The sequence below is a fragment of the Triticum dicoccoides genome, chromosome 2B (genome assembly GCF_002162155.2).
Source record: "Triticum dicoccoides isolate Atlit2015 ecotype Zavitan chromosome 2B, WEW_v2.0, whole genome shotgun sequence".
NCBI classification, from domain to species: Eukaryota; Viridiplantae; Streptophyta; class Magnoliopsida; order Poales; family Poaceae; genus Triticum; species Triticum dicoccoides.
The window spans coordinates 289,893,831-289,913,493 of record NC_041383.1 but is presented as its reverse complement, the minus strand read 5'-3'; positions in this window follow the sequence as shown (position 1 = coordinate 289,913,493).

Here is a 19,663-nt window from a genome sequence, read left to right as displayed (position 1 = left end):
TTGGTGGCATCTCGATTCAGCGGCGGAGAGACTGCCTTTTTCCTTATGTTGAACTGCCGAGTCATCCAAAGGATTGGAATCAGACGTGGTTCTATTACCAGGACACTTCTCCGGCTGACGAGAACCCTCTGCCCGGCTTCTGTGCTCTGCGCCTTGAATCCAACCACCCGCTGCCAGATAAATTGACTGCTGTTGAACGTCTGCCACTCGCTCCCACCATTAGAAAAATCAAAGCTCTTTTGGGAAACGGCTTAGACGGCATTGACCTGGTCCGAGTCTGGGTCACTTGGCGAGTGCTTCTGTTAAGCCGCTGCGTCGGCTTAATGTGCACTTACTCAGGCGAGAAGGATGACCCACTACGTCATAGTCCCGACGACTTACCAGATGATGTGGTGGAGGCTACGACCCAAACGTTGTTGAAAGAGGGCACGGTGACTAGTAATGCCTTTGGCTTACTTCCTTTCTGCAAGAAGAACCCGGACCCCGCAGTGAGTCATCAACCTCAATGAATACTCTTTGCTATATTACACCTTGCTTTTACTCATAACCCCTTATCTTTTTTCATAGGCCGATGACAACTTCTGGAAGGTCAAGTATGACCATGAGTGTCAGGACCCCGACTCGATGTCACATCGATCTAGCCGATAACACCTCATATCACTTTGCAGCCTCACGCACGGTATCCCCACGGGTGTCGCCTTACCTTTGCCCGGGACCGTTTGCGCCTTTTGGCTCACGTATATGATAGTGGCGCTAGCATCCATATGATAAAGACTTACAGGGACAGGCATCCATGACCCAGCTTCGAACGTGTCGGTCATCAGCAAGTGGGTCCGGGCTATAGCACTGGGCTAGCAGGACTCCGGTAAACCGGGCTGTAGCGGGCTAACAGGACTCCGGTACTCAAAGCGTGACATTTCCCAGAAGGGACAGACACAGGAACGAAGAAGGACACATGCCGGCCAGCCTAAGTGTTCCAGAGCAGTAGCAAGCTACCATGGCTCAGCGGTAACACTAGGAGACATTTCCCGGTAAGAGAGGCTACTAAAGATAAACAACTAGATAGTCAGATCCCACACATACCAAGCATTTCAATCATACACACAATATGCTCGATATGTGCAAATACAACGAAGCATCACAACATGACTCTACGACACAAGTACTTTATTTAAGGCTCAGGGAGCCATACATAACATACACAAAGGTACGGGTCTCACAACCCAACATACAAGTCATACAGTCATACAAACCAGCAGCGGAAGTAGCTTGTCTGAGTACAGACAACTAGTAAAATAAAAGAGGCTTGGAAAGCCTAACTATACTACGTGGTCCTTCACAAGCTCAGGGTCACCACCTGGGTCTTTAGCCTACTCGTTGATGTCAACGTCTACAAAGAACCCATCAGAAGGGGTTGCAACGTCTTCTGTAAAAAATGTAAATTATAGCAACATGAGTACAAAGGTACTCAGCAAGACTTACATCAGATCCTACATACATGCATGTTATCAAGAAGGGTTGGTGGAGTTATTGCAGCAAGCCAGCTTTGACTCTTGGCTAAACTATCCTACGATAATCCAACTTGAAATGGTTTTGCGCACACGAGTCCACTACTCACCACCTCAATACACTACCGAGGATCCACCTCCGTCTTCCTACGGAAGAGCCATCCTCGGCACTCACACTTATCTTGAGGCTTTTAACAGTTTCCATTTACTTGTCTATGAACTGTATAGGCAACCAAGTAGTCCTTTACCGCGGACGCGGCTATTCGAATAGATTATGATAACCCTGCAGGGGTGTACTTCTTCATACATGTTTCCACCACTTAGCGTCTGCACACGACATGTGCTCGGCAGACTTCAAGCGAAAGCCGACGTGGGTGTAGACCACGACCTACCTAAACACTTAAGCCTCTAGTCCAGGTTTATCGCCTATTCAGGTTCCATCCGCAGGGAGTCCGGCCGGGGTTTCCCATACGGCCCCGAACGATGTGAACAGGGTTCCCAAGATACCTAACGGGTATTCGGTACACCCGGCCACGTACCTACCGCATCACAGCCCACCCCTACGGTCAGCGCTGTCCACGGCCTCCAGTAGGCTACAAACACCAGAAACTACTTGCAACTCCTGGACAGAGAGCTAGGGTGAATAAGAAGTCGAGCGGGGTCATATTTCAGGGCCCAATGCATGGTAGTAGCTGTATCATAAATCACGCATACAGATCTCAGTGCTTAAGGTCGGCTTCAATGAAACAACCCACCATGTACTCCTACATGGCCTCTCATCGATACCTTTACCAAATCGTGTTCACCACACCACTCTCATTACCGACATACTCATTTCACTCTAGCCCATCACCCAGATGAACCAGACCTGACACGACTCTAAGCATAGCAGGCATAGCAAGGTAGGAACAACACATACATATGGCTCAGACAACTCCTACACATGCTAGTGGGTTTCATCTAGTTACTGTGGCAATGACAGGTCATGCAGAGGAAATGGGTTCAACTACCGTAGCACACAGCAGTTTGAAACGCGTTGTCTTAATGCAGTAAAAGAGAGCAGGAGCGAGAACATGGGATTGTATCGATATGATCAAATGGTTGGTTGCTTGCCTGATGGCTCGATGCACTGATACGGTTCTTCGTTAGGGTAATCACGGTATTCTTCGGAGACAGAACCTGCCACAAAGAGCACCGATACACAAACATTACCAAACAGTGTGCAACAATATGATGCATGCATGAGACATGGCAAAATGAGTGTATTGGGCTAATGCAACTAAAACCAGAAGGGTTTGAACAAATTTGAATCAAGGATTCAAATTTCAAATTCAAATATGGCCTTTTAAAGTGCTTTTCCTTGTTCTGCTTAAAACATCAATTTAACTTGTTTGATCATGCATGAAAATAGTACAGATGGATAGATTGGATTTTTCTGATCATTTTTCATATATAATTTGTCCAATTTGGAGTTACAGAATAAAAGTTATGAATTTTTGAAGTTTAAATTATATTCTGGAATTTCCTGATTTAAATTAAATCCAGAAAATCAATTACTGCGTCAGCCTGACGTCAGTGTGACGTCAGCAGGTCAACGGGACAGGTCTGGGTCAAACCTGACAGTGGGTCCCGCATGTCAGGGTGATTATTTTAATTAAAACTTAATTAAAACTAATCCTGTTTAATTAACAGGGTTGGGCCCCACCTGTCATTGACTCAGGGGAGTCAACCAGGGCCCACCCGTGGTCAAACCCGGGTCGGCTGCACCGGCGTTTAGCCGCCGGCGAGCCCGACGCGGCGGCGGGAGTGGTTTTGGTCATTTCGGCCACCAAATGGGCCGCGGAGACCACCGGAGGGGAGCTGAGGACAAACCGCAGCTCTTGGCGGAGTCCGTTGAGGTCGGGGTGGCCGGAGTTGGCGCCGGCGACGACTTTGGCGGCCACCGAGGCTCGGTCGGAGGTGAACTTGGCGCTAGAGGGGTCGGTGAGGCTCGTGGAGTAGCTAGCTAGGTGTTGCGGGACTTGGTGAGTAAGATGGACACCATCTTGTGGCCGGAGTGTGGCCGAAAGCACGTCGGCGACGAGGTCCGCGGCGGTGCGGGCGTGTGATCCTCGTGCGGTGGCTACACGGCTCAGGAATGAGAGAGAGAGGGTCGGAGGAGTAGCTAGGCTCACAGCGCTCCCGTAGAGGCCACCGGTGAGGTCGGGGACGAGCTGAGGCGGCGACGGCGTTGAAGGGGATCTCCGGCGACGGTGAGCTCGGGCGAGGTCGGTGCGGTGGTCTCGGGCCGCACGAGCACACGGGGCTCGGCTGCTCGATGAAGTAGACAGCGGCGGAGCTCCTGGACACGGTGGCACGGCGTGGGGTGGACGGAGGGCGTGGCTACGGCGTGGGGGTGGCGGCGATGGCGTCGGCCATGGCTGGGGCGTGCGAGGGGGAGGAGCTGGAGAGGAGAGGGGGTGTCTGGGGGGTTCGGGGGAGAGAGGGAGGCCGATCCACGGCGTTAGCCGGGCGAGGGAGGCGGCGAGGCGGCGAGCAGCTGCGTGGCGAGCTGCGGTGCCGCCGCCGAGCACCTTGGCTGCCTGCCTGGCGAGCCAAGCAGCTCGCTGGAGCGGTGGCCGGGCTGGGCCGGCCAGGTGGGCTGGCTGGTGGGCCTGCGGTGGCGCCAGGTAAGTTTCCCCTTTTTTCCTGTTTCTGTTTCCTTTTTTAATATATCTGCAACTTTGTTGAATTTAATAAAATACCTAGGCAACTTCAAAAATCACCAAATTACTCCTGGTCCATAGTTGGATTATTTCCAACATGAAACATTTTAGTTTGGAGGTATTTGAGCATTTAAATATTTTATATAATTTTAAATGCCCAAATTCAAATATTTATGATTTAATTCAAAAACCCTAAGATGGCCTAGGAAAATGTGCACCACTTTTGGCAGGGGTTCTGAACCAAGACAAAAATGATGGGCATTTTAGAAGGGCATTTCAGGTTCATTGAAAAAGTTTTTAGTAAACCCTAGTTGGTTTCAGAGGGGACTGGGGGTTCTGTCATCCCCATTTCAAGTTTCTGATGAAAAAGTAAACATGATGCAACACTCTAATGCATGGCTAGCTAGGATGTGACAACTCACCCCCACCTAAAAGAATCTCGTCCCGAGATTTGGGTTCCTCCGGGAAGAAGGCGGGATACTCAAGTCGAAGACGATCCTCCCTTTCCCAAGTTGCTTCATCCTCAGAATGGTGCGACCATTGAACCTTGAGAAACTTGATATTATGACGTCGAGTGGTATGCTCGGCCCGATCGAGGATACGAATGGGGTACTCTCGGTATGTAAGATTATCTTGGAGATCAAGCGTTTCGTGGTCCACTTCACGGATAGGATCCGAGAAGCAACGCCTGAGTTGGGAAACGTGGAAGACGTCGTGGACTCTGGAGAGATGCGGAGGTAGTTCCAACTGGTAGGCAACTTCTCCTCGTTTGGCAAGAATGCGAAAAGGTCCAATGTAACGAGGAGCCAATTTGCCTTTGATACCGAAACTATGGGTTCCCTTCAGAGGGGTGACCCGAAGATAAGCCTTCTCGTCAACCTCGAAAGTCATAGCCTTATGTTTTCGGTCATATTGACTCTTTTGACGAGATTGGGCTTTTTTCAACTTTTCACGAACGATGCGAACTTGTTCTTCTGCTTCCTGAATCATATCCGGGCCAAAGAATTGTCTTTCCCCGGTCTCTGACCAGTTAAGGGGTGTTCGACACCGTCGTCCATAGAGAACTTCAAAAGGGGCTTTACCCAAGCTAGATTGATAGCTGTTGTTATAAGCGAATTCGGCAAATGGAAGGCACTTCTCCCAATCCATTCCGAATGAGATAACAGAGGCTCGAAGCATGTCTTCTAGAATCTGGTTGACGCGTTCCACTTGACCGCTCGACTGAGGGTGGAAGGCGGTGCTAAAGGAGAGACGGGTTCCCATAGCATTTTGGAAACTTTCCCAAAATCGAGAGGTGAAAAGACTTCCTCGATCCGAGTTAATTTCCAAAGGAACACCATGGAGAGACACTATTCGGGAGATGTATAAGTCTGCCAGCTGACTAGCGGTTATACTCTCACGAACAGGTAAGAAATGGGCTATTTTGGAAAGACGATCGACCACGACGAAGATAGCATTATTCCCTCTCTTAGTCCTGGGAAAACCGGTAATGAAATCCATACCAATTTTATCCCATTTCCATTCAGGAATAGCTAGGGGTTGAAGGGTGCCAGCAGGACGTTGATGCTCTGCTTTTACACGACGACAGACGTCGCAATTAGCAATATACTGAGCAATTTCTCTCTTCATCCTAGTCCACCAGAACCTCTGGCGTAGGTCCTGATACATCTTAGTACCACCGGGATGAATAGTGAGAGGAGATTCATGAGCCTCCTTAAGGATCAACTGCCGTAGATGCTGGTTCTTGGGAACCACTAGACGGTTCTCAAAGTACACAACACCATGATCATTTGTGGAGAAACAACTAGCACCTCCGCTAGCAATGTTCTCCTTGATCTTAGCTATTCCCTTATCTCGCTTCTGGGCAGCAATGATTTGATCCGTAAGAGTAGGTTTCGCCACCAAGGTGGAAAGAAATCCTTGAGGAACAATGTGGAGGTTAAGCTTCCGAAATTCCTCATGGAGAAGCGGTTGACTTTGTTGTAACATCAGATTGTTACAATAAGATTTACGACTTAGCGCATCAGCCATGACGTTGGCTTTCCCTGGGGTGTAGGTTATTCCTAAGTTGAAATCTGTGATCAACTCGACCCAACGTCTTTGCCTGAGATTCAAATCCGGTTGGGTGAAGATGTACTTCAGACTTTGGTGATCAGTGAATATTTCGCAACGATTACCGAGGAGGTAATGTCGCCAGGTCTTAAGTGCATAGACTACGGCTGCAAGCTCTAGATCATGGGTAGGATAATTCTCCTCATGTGGGTGCAATTGCCGTGAAGCGTAGGCAATTACGTGTCGATCTTGCATGAGAATGCAACCTAGTCCTTGTCGCGAGGCGTCGCAGTAGATAACAAAGTCCTTAGAGAAGTCTGGCGGTACCAGTACGGGAGCAGAAGTCAGGCGTCTTTTCAGTTCCTGAAAGCTGTGCTCACATTGTGGAGTCCATTCGAACTTCTTATCTTTCTTGAGGAGTTCGGTTAGAGGTTTAGCAACCTTGGAGAAGTTCTCGACAAAGCGACAACAATAGCTCGCTAAGCCCAGAAAGCTCCGAACTTGCTTGACCGATTCAGGTGGAGTCCAATTAAGGACGGCTTGAACTCGCTCAGGGTTAACAACAATACCTTTACCAGATATTACATGACCCAGATAGGTCACTTCTGGCAACCAGAATTCACATTTAGAAAATTTGGCATAAAGGCGATGCTCTCGAAGTTTCTGCAACACTAGCCTTAGATGTTCGGCATGTTCTTCCTCGTTCTTGGAGTAGATGAGTATATCATCGAGGTAAACCACGACGAATTTATCCAAATACTCCATGAAGATTGAGTTCATTAACCGAGAAAAGGTGGCTGGAGCGTTGGTTAATCCGAAGGACATGACGGTGTACTCGTATTGGCCATAACGAGTAACAAAGGCCGTTTTAGGAATGTCCCCGTTTCTGATTTTGATTTGATGGTAACCCAACCTCAAATCCATTTTGGAGAAGACTGAGGATCCAGCGAGCTGATCGTACAGGTCGTTGATCCTGGGAAGTGGATATTTGTTCTTGATTGTGACCAAATTGACAGGTCGGTAATCTACAACCATCCGGTCCGTACCATCCTTCTTCTTGACGAATAGGACGGGGCAAGCCCACGGAGAAGAGCTAGGTCGGATGAAACCCTTTTTCAAGGACTCATCGAGTTGTTTCTTAAGTTCGGCTAGTTCTAGGGGTGCCATCTTATAAGGTCTTCTAGCAATCGGAACGGTTCCTGGAATGAGGTCTATTACAAACTCAACATCCCGGTCAGGTGGAACACCTGGCAATTCTTCTGGAAAGACATCCGGGAAGTCACGGGCTACCGGAACGTCCTCAAGGTCTGGCAAAGGGCTGGCGTTAAGAGAATATAATTGTCGCTTGGCTATTCGGGTCAAGACATTGACTATCTTTCCCGAAGGATGGGTGAGTTGGACAGTCCTAGAGAAGCAATCGATTTGGGCATGATGAGCCGACATCTAGTCCATACCCAGAATGATATTAATATCTGAAGATTTAAGGGCTATCAAAGACGCGAGGAAAACAAGTCTGTCGACTTGGATTTCATTTCCATAACTTACCCTAGAGGTCTGCCATCTAGAACCAGGGGTAGAAATTTCCATAGTGGATGGCATGTTACAGAATGCAACGTTATGCAAACGAGCATAACTTTCGGATATAAAAGAATGAGAGGCTCCTGTATCGAAAAGAACAGATGCCGGGTGGCAATTAACAAGAAGCGTACCGAGAACGACGTTGGGATCCTCTTGAGCTTCTTCGGCGGAGATACAGTTGACATGGCCACGTGAAGCGGTGACCGGCTTGGCGTGGAATATTTTTCCTGTCGGCTTGCCACGGCCAACAGCTTTAGCAGATTGATTTGGGTTGGTCTGGGGACACTCACGCATATAGTGACCAGATTCCCCACACTTGAAACAAGTCACGGAACTGGTACGTGGAGGAGCATTGTTAGTTGGACCCCCATAGGGCTTGGCTGGAGCAGACTGTTGAACGGGGCGAGGCGCCTGGAAGGATGGCCTCGGTGTAAACCTGGGTGGCAGGGCGGTGTTGGGTACCCACACGCGGCGCTTCTGAGGACCAGCACCGGATGAGGAACCCATGTCACGGCCATGCTTGCGTGTTGCGTCATAGTCAGTCTGACCAGTTTCGGCACTGATGGCTTTGTTGACAAGTTTCTGAAAAGTTGTGCACTCATGCAGACGGAGGTCACGGCGAAGCTCAGGACTAAGGCCCTTACGGAACCTTGCTTGCTTCTTGGCATCGGTAGACACTTCCTCGGTTGCATATCGTGCGAGATTACCAAACTCCCTACTGTAAGCATCCACAGAAAGTCGGCCTTGGGTGAAACTGCAAAATTCTTCACGTTTACGGTCCATGAGACCCTCCGGAATGTGATGTTCACGGAAAGCCTCGCTGAATTCATCCCAAGTAGTGACATGGCCCGCTGGGCGCATAGCTCCATAATTCTCCCACCATAGACTGGCGGGGCCTTCAAGATGATATGCAGCAAAGGTGACCTTGTCAGCCTCCGCTACCAGCGCGGAACGCAGTTTATGAGAGATACTGCGAAGCCAGTCATCAGCGTCGAGGGGCTCGACAGAGTGGTGGAACGTGGGTGGATGTAATTTGATGAAATCACTGAGTGACACCACGTTAGTCCTCTGATGGTGTGCTGTGTTCTGTTCAATACGCTCCAACAAACGGTTGGTCTCCCGCTTGTTTCTCTCAGCTTCCATCATAACCTCGGCTAGTGAAGGAGGATGAGGCAGATTTACATCCCTGGCTTCACTGCCTTCGGCCTGCTCTTGAGAAGCAGGGTTAGCGCGCGTGTTGACCATCCTAGGTAAACAAGACAATGATTTAGTCAGGATGATAAAATTCCGACATAGGGTAAAATGTAAGGAATAACTCGAAATGCAAGATGATCATCCGTATGACATGGTAGATACAGAAGCTGCTTCTTTATTCCATCGTCATACACACCATACAGGGTTTAGTACAAGACCAAACAAGTACTATTACGGTGAAAAGAGGATTACATCTCATCGGAGGCATTCCAAGCTCCTATACATTATTTTTCTACACCTCCGGAAGGAGTACAAACTAGGTCATATCCCACGAGTCACGCGGGACGATAGACGACACAGCTAGTGCGAACTAGTGATACTACCACTAACTCAGACCGATCCGTAGTAGTCCTCGTAGAAGTCACCTCCATAGCCTGGGAGCTCAACATGATCATCCGGAAACACACGATCTCGCGGAGCTTGTGGACCATAGGGGCTAGGATGAGGCCTTGGACCAACAAACGGTGGCCTGCAGGGCCCGCGAGGTGGGGTGATGCCTCCTACATCACGCCAAACCATCACGTCTGGCAGAGCAGATCTCACAGGATAGAGATCGCGCATATCTGAGAATCCAGCTTGCACCGCCGGTGCGAACTGAGTCAAAGTGGCCCAGTGGTCAGCACGGGTATTGAAGAGCTCTAACCTTAAGGCCCGATTTTCACGGTCCTTATCCTCGAGCATCTCAGCAGTGGTGCGAGTCCGTGAATCCTCCTGAGTGGGGTCAGCATAGATAGCCTGGAGATACCCTTGTGCTCCGGGAAGTGATCCTGGCATATACCGGAAATCAGAGTCCCGAAATAGACCAGATCTGACTCGCATAATGGTCATCATAGAGTAGGCGGCGTCCTGCACAGCCATCTCAATAGTAACCCCGAGTCCATAGGAGCAGTGAAGAGGCTCGGTGGATCCAGGATAAGATGGAAATATCCTGACAGTACAGAGATACTGGCTTTGATTGAAGTCCCGAAATTGCTCTTCGACCGTGTACTCGGGATACCAGCGGTATCCAGCCTCAGTCATTACCCTGACCAACTTGGCAGTATGGCCGGGTACATCTAGGCATCGAGTCAGGCGAACCACTTGATTGAGGTCGCGAGTGGCCATCTGAAAGCACAATCATAATGCAAGGGCATTAGAGTTTCTAGCAAAATTTCGGCAGCATAACAGCTGTAAATGCTCAAGAAGGATTTTGAGACATTTGACAAAGGATTTCATACACACTCAACATCATCATATCAAAGTTCTGAATCCATTCTAACAACATAATGTGGTAGTAGAACTGAACTAGGCTTGTATCCATCAATCTTATAAGGTACTACTGATTAGTAACACGTGATTCTGATAGAGAGAATAGATCCTAATTCCTTAACCCCCGGTAGAAGAATGGACTGACTCAGATCAGAATGTCATAAGATAAAGGAATAAAAAGAGCCTTACGTTCCATCCCACAAACAATTCCCCTACATATAACTAAAGAATTTCTAGACTCAACATCGACCAGTTTGGCTTGGAGAACCTACAGGCAGTCCGACTCTGATGCCAACGCTGTCAGGACCCCGACTCGATGTCACATCGATCTAGCCGATAACACCTCATATCACTTTGCGGCCTCACGCACGGTATCCCCACGGGTGTCGCCTTACCTTTGCTCGGGACTGTTTGCGCCTTTTGGCTCACGTATATGATAGTGGCGCTAGCATCCATATGATAAAGAGCCCGGGCTGACATGACTAGTCGTAAACCCAAAGTGGCACAGACTTACAGGGACAGGCATCCATGACCCAGCTTCGAACGTGTCGGTCATCAGCAAGTGGGTCCGGGCTGTAGCACTGGGCTAGCAGGACTCCGGTAAACCGGGCTGTAGCGGGCTAACAGGACTCCGGTACTCAAAGTGTGACATTTCCCAGAAGGGACAGACACAGGAACGAAGAAGGACACATGCCGGCCAGCCTAAGTGTTCCAGAGCAGTAGGAAGCTACCATGGCTCAGCGGTAACACTAGGAGACATTTCCCGGTAAGAGAGGCTACTAAAGATAAACAACTAGATAGTCAGATCCCACACATACCAAGCATTTCAATCATACACACAATATGCTCGATATGTGCAAATACAACGAAGCATCACAACATGACTCTACGACACAAGTACTTTATTTAAGGCTCAGGGAGCCATACATAACATACACAAAGGTACGGGTCTCACGACCCAACATAGAAGTCATACAGTCATACAAACCAGCAGCGGAAGTAGCTTGTCTGAGTACAGACAACTAGTAAAATAAAAGAGGCTTGGAAAGCCTAACTATACTACGTGGTCCTTCACAAGCTCAGGGTCACCACCTGGGTCTTTAGCCTACTCGTTGATGTCAACGTCTACAAAGAACCCATCAGAAGGGGTTGCAGCGTCTTCTGTAAAAAATGTAAATTATAGCAACATGAGTACAAAGGTACTCAGCAAGACTTACATCAGATCCTACATACATGCATGTTATCAAGAAGGGTTGGTGGAGTTATTGCAGCAAGCCAGCTTTGACTCTTGGCTAAACTATCCTACGATACTCCAACTTGAAATGGTTTTGCGCACACGAGTCCACTACTCACCACTTCAATACACTACCGAGGATCCACCTCCGTCTTCCTACGGAAGAGCCATCCTCGGCACTCACACTTATCTTGAGGCTTTTAACAGTTTCCATTTACTTGTCTATGAACTGTATAGGCAACCAAGTAGTCCTTTACCGCGGACGCGGCTATTCGAATAGATCATGATAACCCTGCAGGGGTGTACTTCTTCATACATGTTTCCACCACTTAGCGTCTGCACACGACATGTGCTCGGCAGACTTCAAGCGAAAGCCGACGTGGGTGTAGACCACGACCTACCTAAACACTTAAGCCTCTAGTCCAGGTTTATCGCCTATTCAGGTTCCATCCGCAGGGAGTCCGGCCGGGGTTTCCCATACGGCCCCGAACGATGTGAACAGGGTTCCCGAGATACCTAACGGGTATTCGGTACACCCGGCCACGTACCTACCGCATCACAGCCCACCCCTACGGTCAGCGCTGTCCACGGCCTCCAGTAGGCTACAAACACCAGAAACTACTTGCAACTCCTGGACAGAGAGCTAGGGTGAATAAGAAGTCGAGCGGGGTCATATTTCAGGGCCCAATGCATGGTAGTAGCTGTATCTTGAATCACGCATACAGATCTCAGTGCTTAAGGTCGGCTTCAATGAAACAACCCACCATGTACTCCTACATGGCCTCTCATCGATACCTTTACCAAATCGTGTTCACCACACCACTCTCATTACCGACATACTCATTTCACTCTAGCCCATCACCCAGATGAACCAGACCTGACACGACTCTAAGCATAGCAGGCATAGCAAGGTAGGAACAACACATACATATGGCTCAGACAACTCCTACACATGCTAGTGGGTTTCATCTAGTTACTGTGGCAATGACAGGTCATGCAGAGGAAATGGGTTCAACTACCGTAGCACACAGCAGTTTGAAACGCGTTGTCTTAATGCAGTAAAAGAGAGCAGGAGCGAGAACATGGGATTGTATCGATATGATCAAATGGTTGGTTGCTTGCCTGATGGCTCGATGCACTGATACGGTTCTTCGTTAGGGTAATCACGGTATTCTTCGGAGACAGAACCTGCCGCAGAGAGCACCGATACACAAACATTACCAAACAATGTGCAACAATATGATGCATGCATGAGACATGGCAAAATGAGTGTATTGGGCTAATGCAACTAAAACCAGAAGGGTTTGAACAAATTTGAATCAAGGATTCAAATTTCAAATTCAAATATGGCCTTTTAAAGTGCTTTTCCTTGTTCTGCTTAAAACATCAATTTAACTTGTTTGATCATGCATGAAAATAGTACAGATGGATAGATTGGATTTTTCTGATCATTTTTCATATATAATTTGTCCAATTTGGAGTTACAGAATAAAAGTTATGAATTTTTGAAGTTTAAATTATATTCTGGAATTTCCTGATTTAAATTAAATCCAGAAAATCAATTACTGCGTCAGCCTGACGTCAGTGTGACGTCAGCAGGTCAACGGAACAGGTCTGGGTCAAACCTGACAGTGGGTCCCGCATGTCAGGGTGATTATTTTAATTAAAAATTAATTAAAACTAATCCTGTTTAATTAACAGGGCTGGGCCCCACCTGTCATTGACTCAGGGGAGTCAACCAGGGCCCACCCGTGGTCAAACCCGGGTCGGCTGCACCGGCGTTTAGCCGCCGGCGAGCCCGACGCGGCGGCGGGAGTGGTTTTGGTCATTTCGGCCACCAAATGGGCCGCGGAGACCACCGGAGGGGAGCTGAGGACAAACCGCAGCTCTTGGCGGAGTCCGTTGAGGTCGGGGTGGCCGGAGTTGGCGCCGGCGACGACTTTGGCGGCCACCGAGGCTCGGTCGGAGGTGAACTTGGCGCTAGAGGGGTCGGTGAGGCTCGTGGAGTAGCTAGCTAGGTGTTGCGGGACTTGGTGAGTAAGATGGACACCATCTTGTGGCCGGAGTGTGGCCGGAAGCACGTCGGCGACGAGGTCCGCGGCGGTGCGGGCGTGTGATCCTCGTGCGGTGGCTACACGGCTCAGGAATGAGAGAGAGAGGGTCGGAGGAGTAGCTAGGCTCACAGCGCTCCCGTAGAGGCCACCGGTGAGGTCGGGGACGAGCTGAGGCGGCGACGGCGTTGAAGGGGATCTCCGGCGACGGTGAGCTCGGGCGAGGTCGGTGCGGTGGTCTCGGGCCGCACGAGCACACGGGGCTCGGCTGCTCGATGAAGTAGACAGCGGCGGAGCTCCTGGACACGGTGGCATGGCGTGGGGTGGACGGAGGGCGTGGCTACGGCGTGGGGGTGGCGGCGATGGCGTCGGCCATGGCTGGGGCGTGCGAGGGGGAGGAGCTGGAGAGGAGAGCGGGTGTCTGGGGGGTTCGGGGGAGAGAGGGAGGCCGATCCACGGCGTTAGCCGGGCGAGGGAGGCGGCGAGGCGGCGAGCAGCTGCGTGGCGAGCTGCGGTGCCGCCGCCGAGCACCTTGGCTGCCTGCCTGGCGAGCCAAGCAGCTCGCTGGAGCGGTGGCCGGGCTGGGCCGGCCAGGTGGGCTGGCTGGTGGGCCTGCAGCGGCGCCAGGTAAGTTTCCCCTTTTTTTCTGTTTCTGTTTCTTTTTTTAATATATCTGCAACTTTGTTGAATTTAATAAAATACCTAGGCAACTTCAAAAATCACCAAATTACTCCTAGTCCATAGTTGGATTATTTCCAACATGAAACATTTTAGTTTGGAGGTATTTGAGCATTTAAATATTTTATATAATTTTAAATGCCCAAATTCAAATATTTATGATTTAATTCAAAAACCCTAAGATGGCCTAGGAAAATGTGCACCACTTTTGGCAGGGGTTCTGAACCAAGACAAAAATGATGGGCATTTTAGAAGGGCATTTCAGGTTCATTGAAAAAGTTTTTAGTAAACCCTAGTTGGTTTCAGAGGGGACTGGGGGTTCTGTCATCCCCATTTCAAGTTTCTGATGAAAAAGTAAACATGATGCAACACTCTAATGCATGGCTAGCTAGGATGTGACAATGAGGCTGCCAAACAAGCCAGAGCAGCCAAGAGAACTGAAAGAAAAGCCGCCAAAACAGGAACTTCATGGAAGAAGAAGCCAAGCACTTCAAATTTATTCAAATTAGACGACACTTCTGATGATGAAGAAGAGGTAATCCTTAATTCTCCTGACTCTTTTGTCATTATTTTATTGACATTCTATCTTTTCAGGAGGATACGGGGAACAGCCAAGTGGTTGACGAAGAGGTAACTATAATCTCGTCCGACTCAGAGCCTTTGCCAAAGCAAAAAATCCGAAGGGTGACCCGGAAAGTAAGATTTTCACATCCTCTAGCTTATCAAGATCCTCAATTTCTTTTGAAGCAACAACGGTTTGAAAGCCGGAGGCAGACCCAGACCAGCAAGGATGTAGAGCTCTCCTCCGGCTTACCTGACATAACCAGGAAGCGTCGGACTGAGGTTATCTCCGATTTACGTTTTGTTTTACCTTTGGCGGGTTTAATTCGCCAACCTCTCAATTCATCTGACTCCAATTATCAGGATACCTCTCCTTCCTCCGGCGAGTCTATGCAATCTAACATGTCGGCTTTCAAAACTACCCCCGGGTAATGTAATTTTGTTTACCTTGTGCTTTACCTTACTCATGCCTTTGTACTCATCCTTCTGCCTTTGTCCACAGCGTACAAGTGAAACCCAGTAAGAGGGAAAAAAAGAGTAAGCCGTCCCGAGACCCGGTCGTGACTGAACCGGAGCTTGGCACGACTGCTCCTGATAGTTCTACCCATCAGCCACCGCCTGAACCATCCTATGACATTCCAACACCAACCTCAGATCCACCCGCCGAAGATACTCTCAACAGCTCTGATAACCCGGAAGCTCCTAGCCCGGCCTAGAAAATTGATCCGGAAGTTGAGATTCTGAAGACTCAGTTTGTTGAGCCAGGGCGGCCCACTGTCCTTGCCAAGTGCTCTGCTAAGGAGGAGCTTCTGGAACGCCGAAAGGCCAAGCTATACATTGATGACTAGACTCATTTAAGCATTGGAGATATAGTCTCTGGCTATCTCAACCAAGTACATAGCAGCCGTGACCTGGAAATTGACATGGTGAAGCAAATACAGCAAAAATCTGAGGTATAACTTATGCTACTTTTCTGAACCATACTTACTGTATCAGCCCCCAAGTCTATTGCTTATGAATAAGTATGTTGTAGACTTAGAAAACTGCTTAGCACTGCTTTGTCCGGTTTAGAAAGAAGATATTTAACCCGGTTGTAACACGATACCTTGAACTTGCGATGCACATTAGCCCCCAAGTGTCAAGTATCTTTGCTTGCAAAGTGCTTGGGACTTAATTTGCATGAACCGGTATTGTAAGTTAAAATTCTTCAGCATACATTAGCCCCCAAGTGTCAAGTATCTTTGCTTGCAAAGTGCTTGGGACTTAATGTTATCTTACCATAATTCTAACTATAACCCGACATCAATGCAGGCCACCAAAAGTCAATTTGAGTCGGAGATTGCTGACCTGAAGAGCCGTCTGACAGCTCAAGAACTTGAAATTCAAAAGGCCAACTCCAAATTTGAATTTAGCATCTCTGAACAAGAGAAGTTGAAGAAGAATTTTGAGGCGGAGAAGAAAATATGGGCTGATGAGAAGGCTTCACTGGTGACCCGGGCCGAGACGGCAGAGGCATCACTTGCAGAAGAAACAGCCGAGCTGTCCGGCTTAAAGCACCAGATATCTCAAATGGTCTCAGCCATCTTCGGTAAGTTACTGTATATAACCTCAAATATTGTAATTCTCCCTTTGATGACAATTTTTATCTCCATCTCACCTTATGTTTATGAACGCAGGCCCCAGGAGCACAAACCTCAAGCAGAACATGTTGATCAAACTGAAAGCGGTTTACACTCTAGTGGAGCAACTGCACACCGGGTCACAACATGCTTTGGCCGTTGTAGCTTTATCAAATAACACTCCCCACCTCCTGCAAGACATGCTGAAGTGTCTTGCTGTACTACCTCAACGGGGCCAGGATCTAAGGCGGGCGTCCTCAAGAGCCGGGGCCATAGCCGCGTTGAGCCGGGCAAAAGCATGGATTCCAGAACTAGACCCGGCCGACCTTGCTCTTGGATACCGTATTTCATGAATAGGATTTCACCGCCTGCGTCAAAGATATACACCCCGTGGCTACTCTCATTGGGAACGACACCGAACTTACCAAGTATCAGCCGGGCTATGACAGTGAGAACCGGAGAATTCCAACACCTCCCTATGATGAAGTCAGCCTGATCCCTCCAACTCGTAAGCATACCTTTGCCCCTGAAGTGGACCTAGCCTGTTTAATAGATGATGAAGCTGAGTTTGAAGCCTTGAGTGGCATTGACTGGGCCTCGTCAACCTTCCAGGACAGGGCAGCCGACGGAGAGGTGGAGAAGGATAACCCGGAATCTTCAAGCCCACCAAAGGAGTGAACCGCCAGGCGTTTATGACTTTGCAAAAACAATGCTTCGTTATTCAGACTCGGGGAGTCTTGTAATAGGGTAGAAAAACCTCTCAATTTTTGTCATGCCTTCGCGCATGTTTATGGCGCTTAATACTTTCGTAAGCCGCCATCGCTATATATTTCCGGCTTATGTTGATCATTTATTTCCTTGATTTTAAATTTGCTTGCCTTATCCTGCATATAAAACAAGCAAAATTCCCTTGGCGGTTTATCGCATCGGGGGTCACATAAGGTATTGATAACCCAGAGTGCTAACCAAAAACATCATATAAAGGGCGGTTTATGATTATATTTGTTAAACATAATCACAATAGCATACCTGCGATCCCTTTGGTAATCTCACCTGCTTATATGACCTACACCATGCGGGTAAATTCAACTCCTGAAAGTTAGAACATATAATGTTCACCTAGCAATTAACAACCTGGGGTGATCAATATTAAGCCAGAAGAACAAAAACCATCTCATAGTGCTTTCAAGAAGGTCTCAAGATAGTCAAATAATTATTCTTATGAAATATAATGGATAATAAACAATATTCAAAGGCTTCTGATTCGAATATGATCAGTAAACCATTCAAAAGGGGTTAAGCTAAGATTCGGATACGATAATATAGCCCCCAGTGGCTTTGGCGATGCCGATCAAGTGGGTATCGACAGCTATGTTCTCTTTGGTTCGAATACGACCTATGTTTGAACAGGAAGCCCCCAAGTGACCATAAGAGTTGTTTAATGACACTGATTCGAATACGATCCACGTCAGACCCAAAGGGGTTAATCTATGATTTAAATATGATCAAGAAGCCCCCAAGTGGGTTTGGCAGTGTGCCGATCAAAGTGGGTTCGATAGCTATGTTCTCTTTGGTTCGAATATGACCTATGTTTGAAAAGGAAGCCCCCAAGTGATCATGGCTAGATTCAGATATGATCATAAGCCGGACCAAAGGGAAAGCCGGATTCAGATATGATCCGCTCCCTGTTGGTTGTTTCCACCACCTGATAAAGAGGACACATAAACTTTTGAAGGTGAAAAGGACAGAGGTCCTGCTTTATTGCTTTATATAATATATACATCGTCAAAATATATACATCTTGAGAGCTGGTGGCTCAAGTATAGTAAGGCCGAAGATGGGCAATATTCCACGGCCGGTGGGTCTCCTCCTCCGACTTACGTGAGTCTTTGTGCTCTCGAACATCGATAAGGTAGTATGACCCATTGTTCAGATTCTTGCTGACCACAAAGGGCCCTTCCCAAGGAGGGGATAGCTTCTGCATATCAGACTGATCCTGGATGAGCCGGAGCACTAAGTCGCCTTCCTGAAAGGTTCTGCTTCTAACCCGGCGTCTATGATAGCGGTGCAGGTCTTGCTGGTAAATCGCCGAGCGGGCTATTGCTAAGTCTCGCTCCTCATCCAACAAGTCAAGTGCATCCTGACGAGCTTTTTCATTATCAGCCTCAACGTAAGCCGCCACGCGGGGTGAATCGTGTCGGATGTCACTTGGCAGGACGGCCTCTACTCCATACACCATGAAGAAAGGGGTGTAACCTATAGATCTGTTAGGTGTAGTGTTGATGCTCCATAGTACAGAGGGTAACTCCTCCACCCAAGAACCCAGAGTTCGCTGCAAGGGGACCAAGAGCCAGGGTTCGTTACCCTTCAGGATCTCTTGATTAGCTCTTTCTGCTTGACCATTGGATTGAGGATGAGCAACAGTCGAAACATCAGGCCGGATATGTTCTCGTTAACAGAACTCTTCCATGGCACCCTTGGAGAGATTAGTGCCATTATTAGTTATGATGCTGTGTGGAAAACCAAAACGAAAAATCACCTTTTTCATGAATTGAACCACCGTGGCTGCATCACACTTACTGACCGACTCTGCCTCAACCCACTTCGTAAACTTATCCACTACCACCAGGAGGTGTGTATTTTTATACTTAGGCCTCTTGAAAGGTCCAACCATGTCAAGCCCCCAGACTGTGAACAACCAAGTAATTGGAATCATTCTCAATTCTTGAGCCGACACATGAGCTCGTCGTGAGAATTTTTGACATCCGTCACATTTGCTGACTAGATCCTCCGCATCAGCATGAGCCGTCAGCCAATAGAAACCATGATGGAAAGCCTTGGCCACAAGAGATTTTGAACCGGCATGATGACCACAATCTCCTTCATGGATCTCACGAAGTATCTCCTGACCCTCCACAGGTGACACACAACGTTGAAATGCCCCAGTGACATTGCGGTGATGTAACTCGCCATGAACAATCATCATAGATTTGGACCGCCTGATGATTTGTCTCGCCAAGGTCTCATCCTCAGGCAACTCTCCCCGGGTCATATAGGCCAAATATGGCATTGTCCAATCCGGGATGACGTGAAGAGCTGCCACCAGCTGTGCCTCCGGGTCTGGCACTGCTAGTTCCTCCTCTGGAGGTACCTTGACAGAAGGATTAAGCAAAAC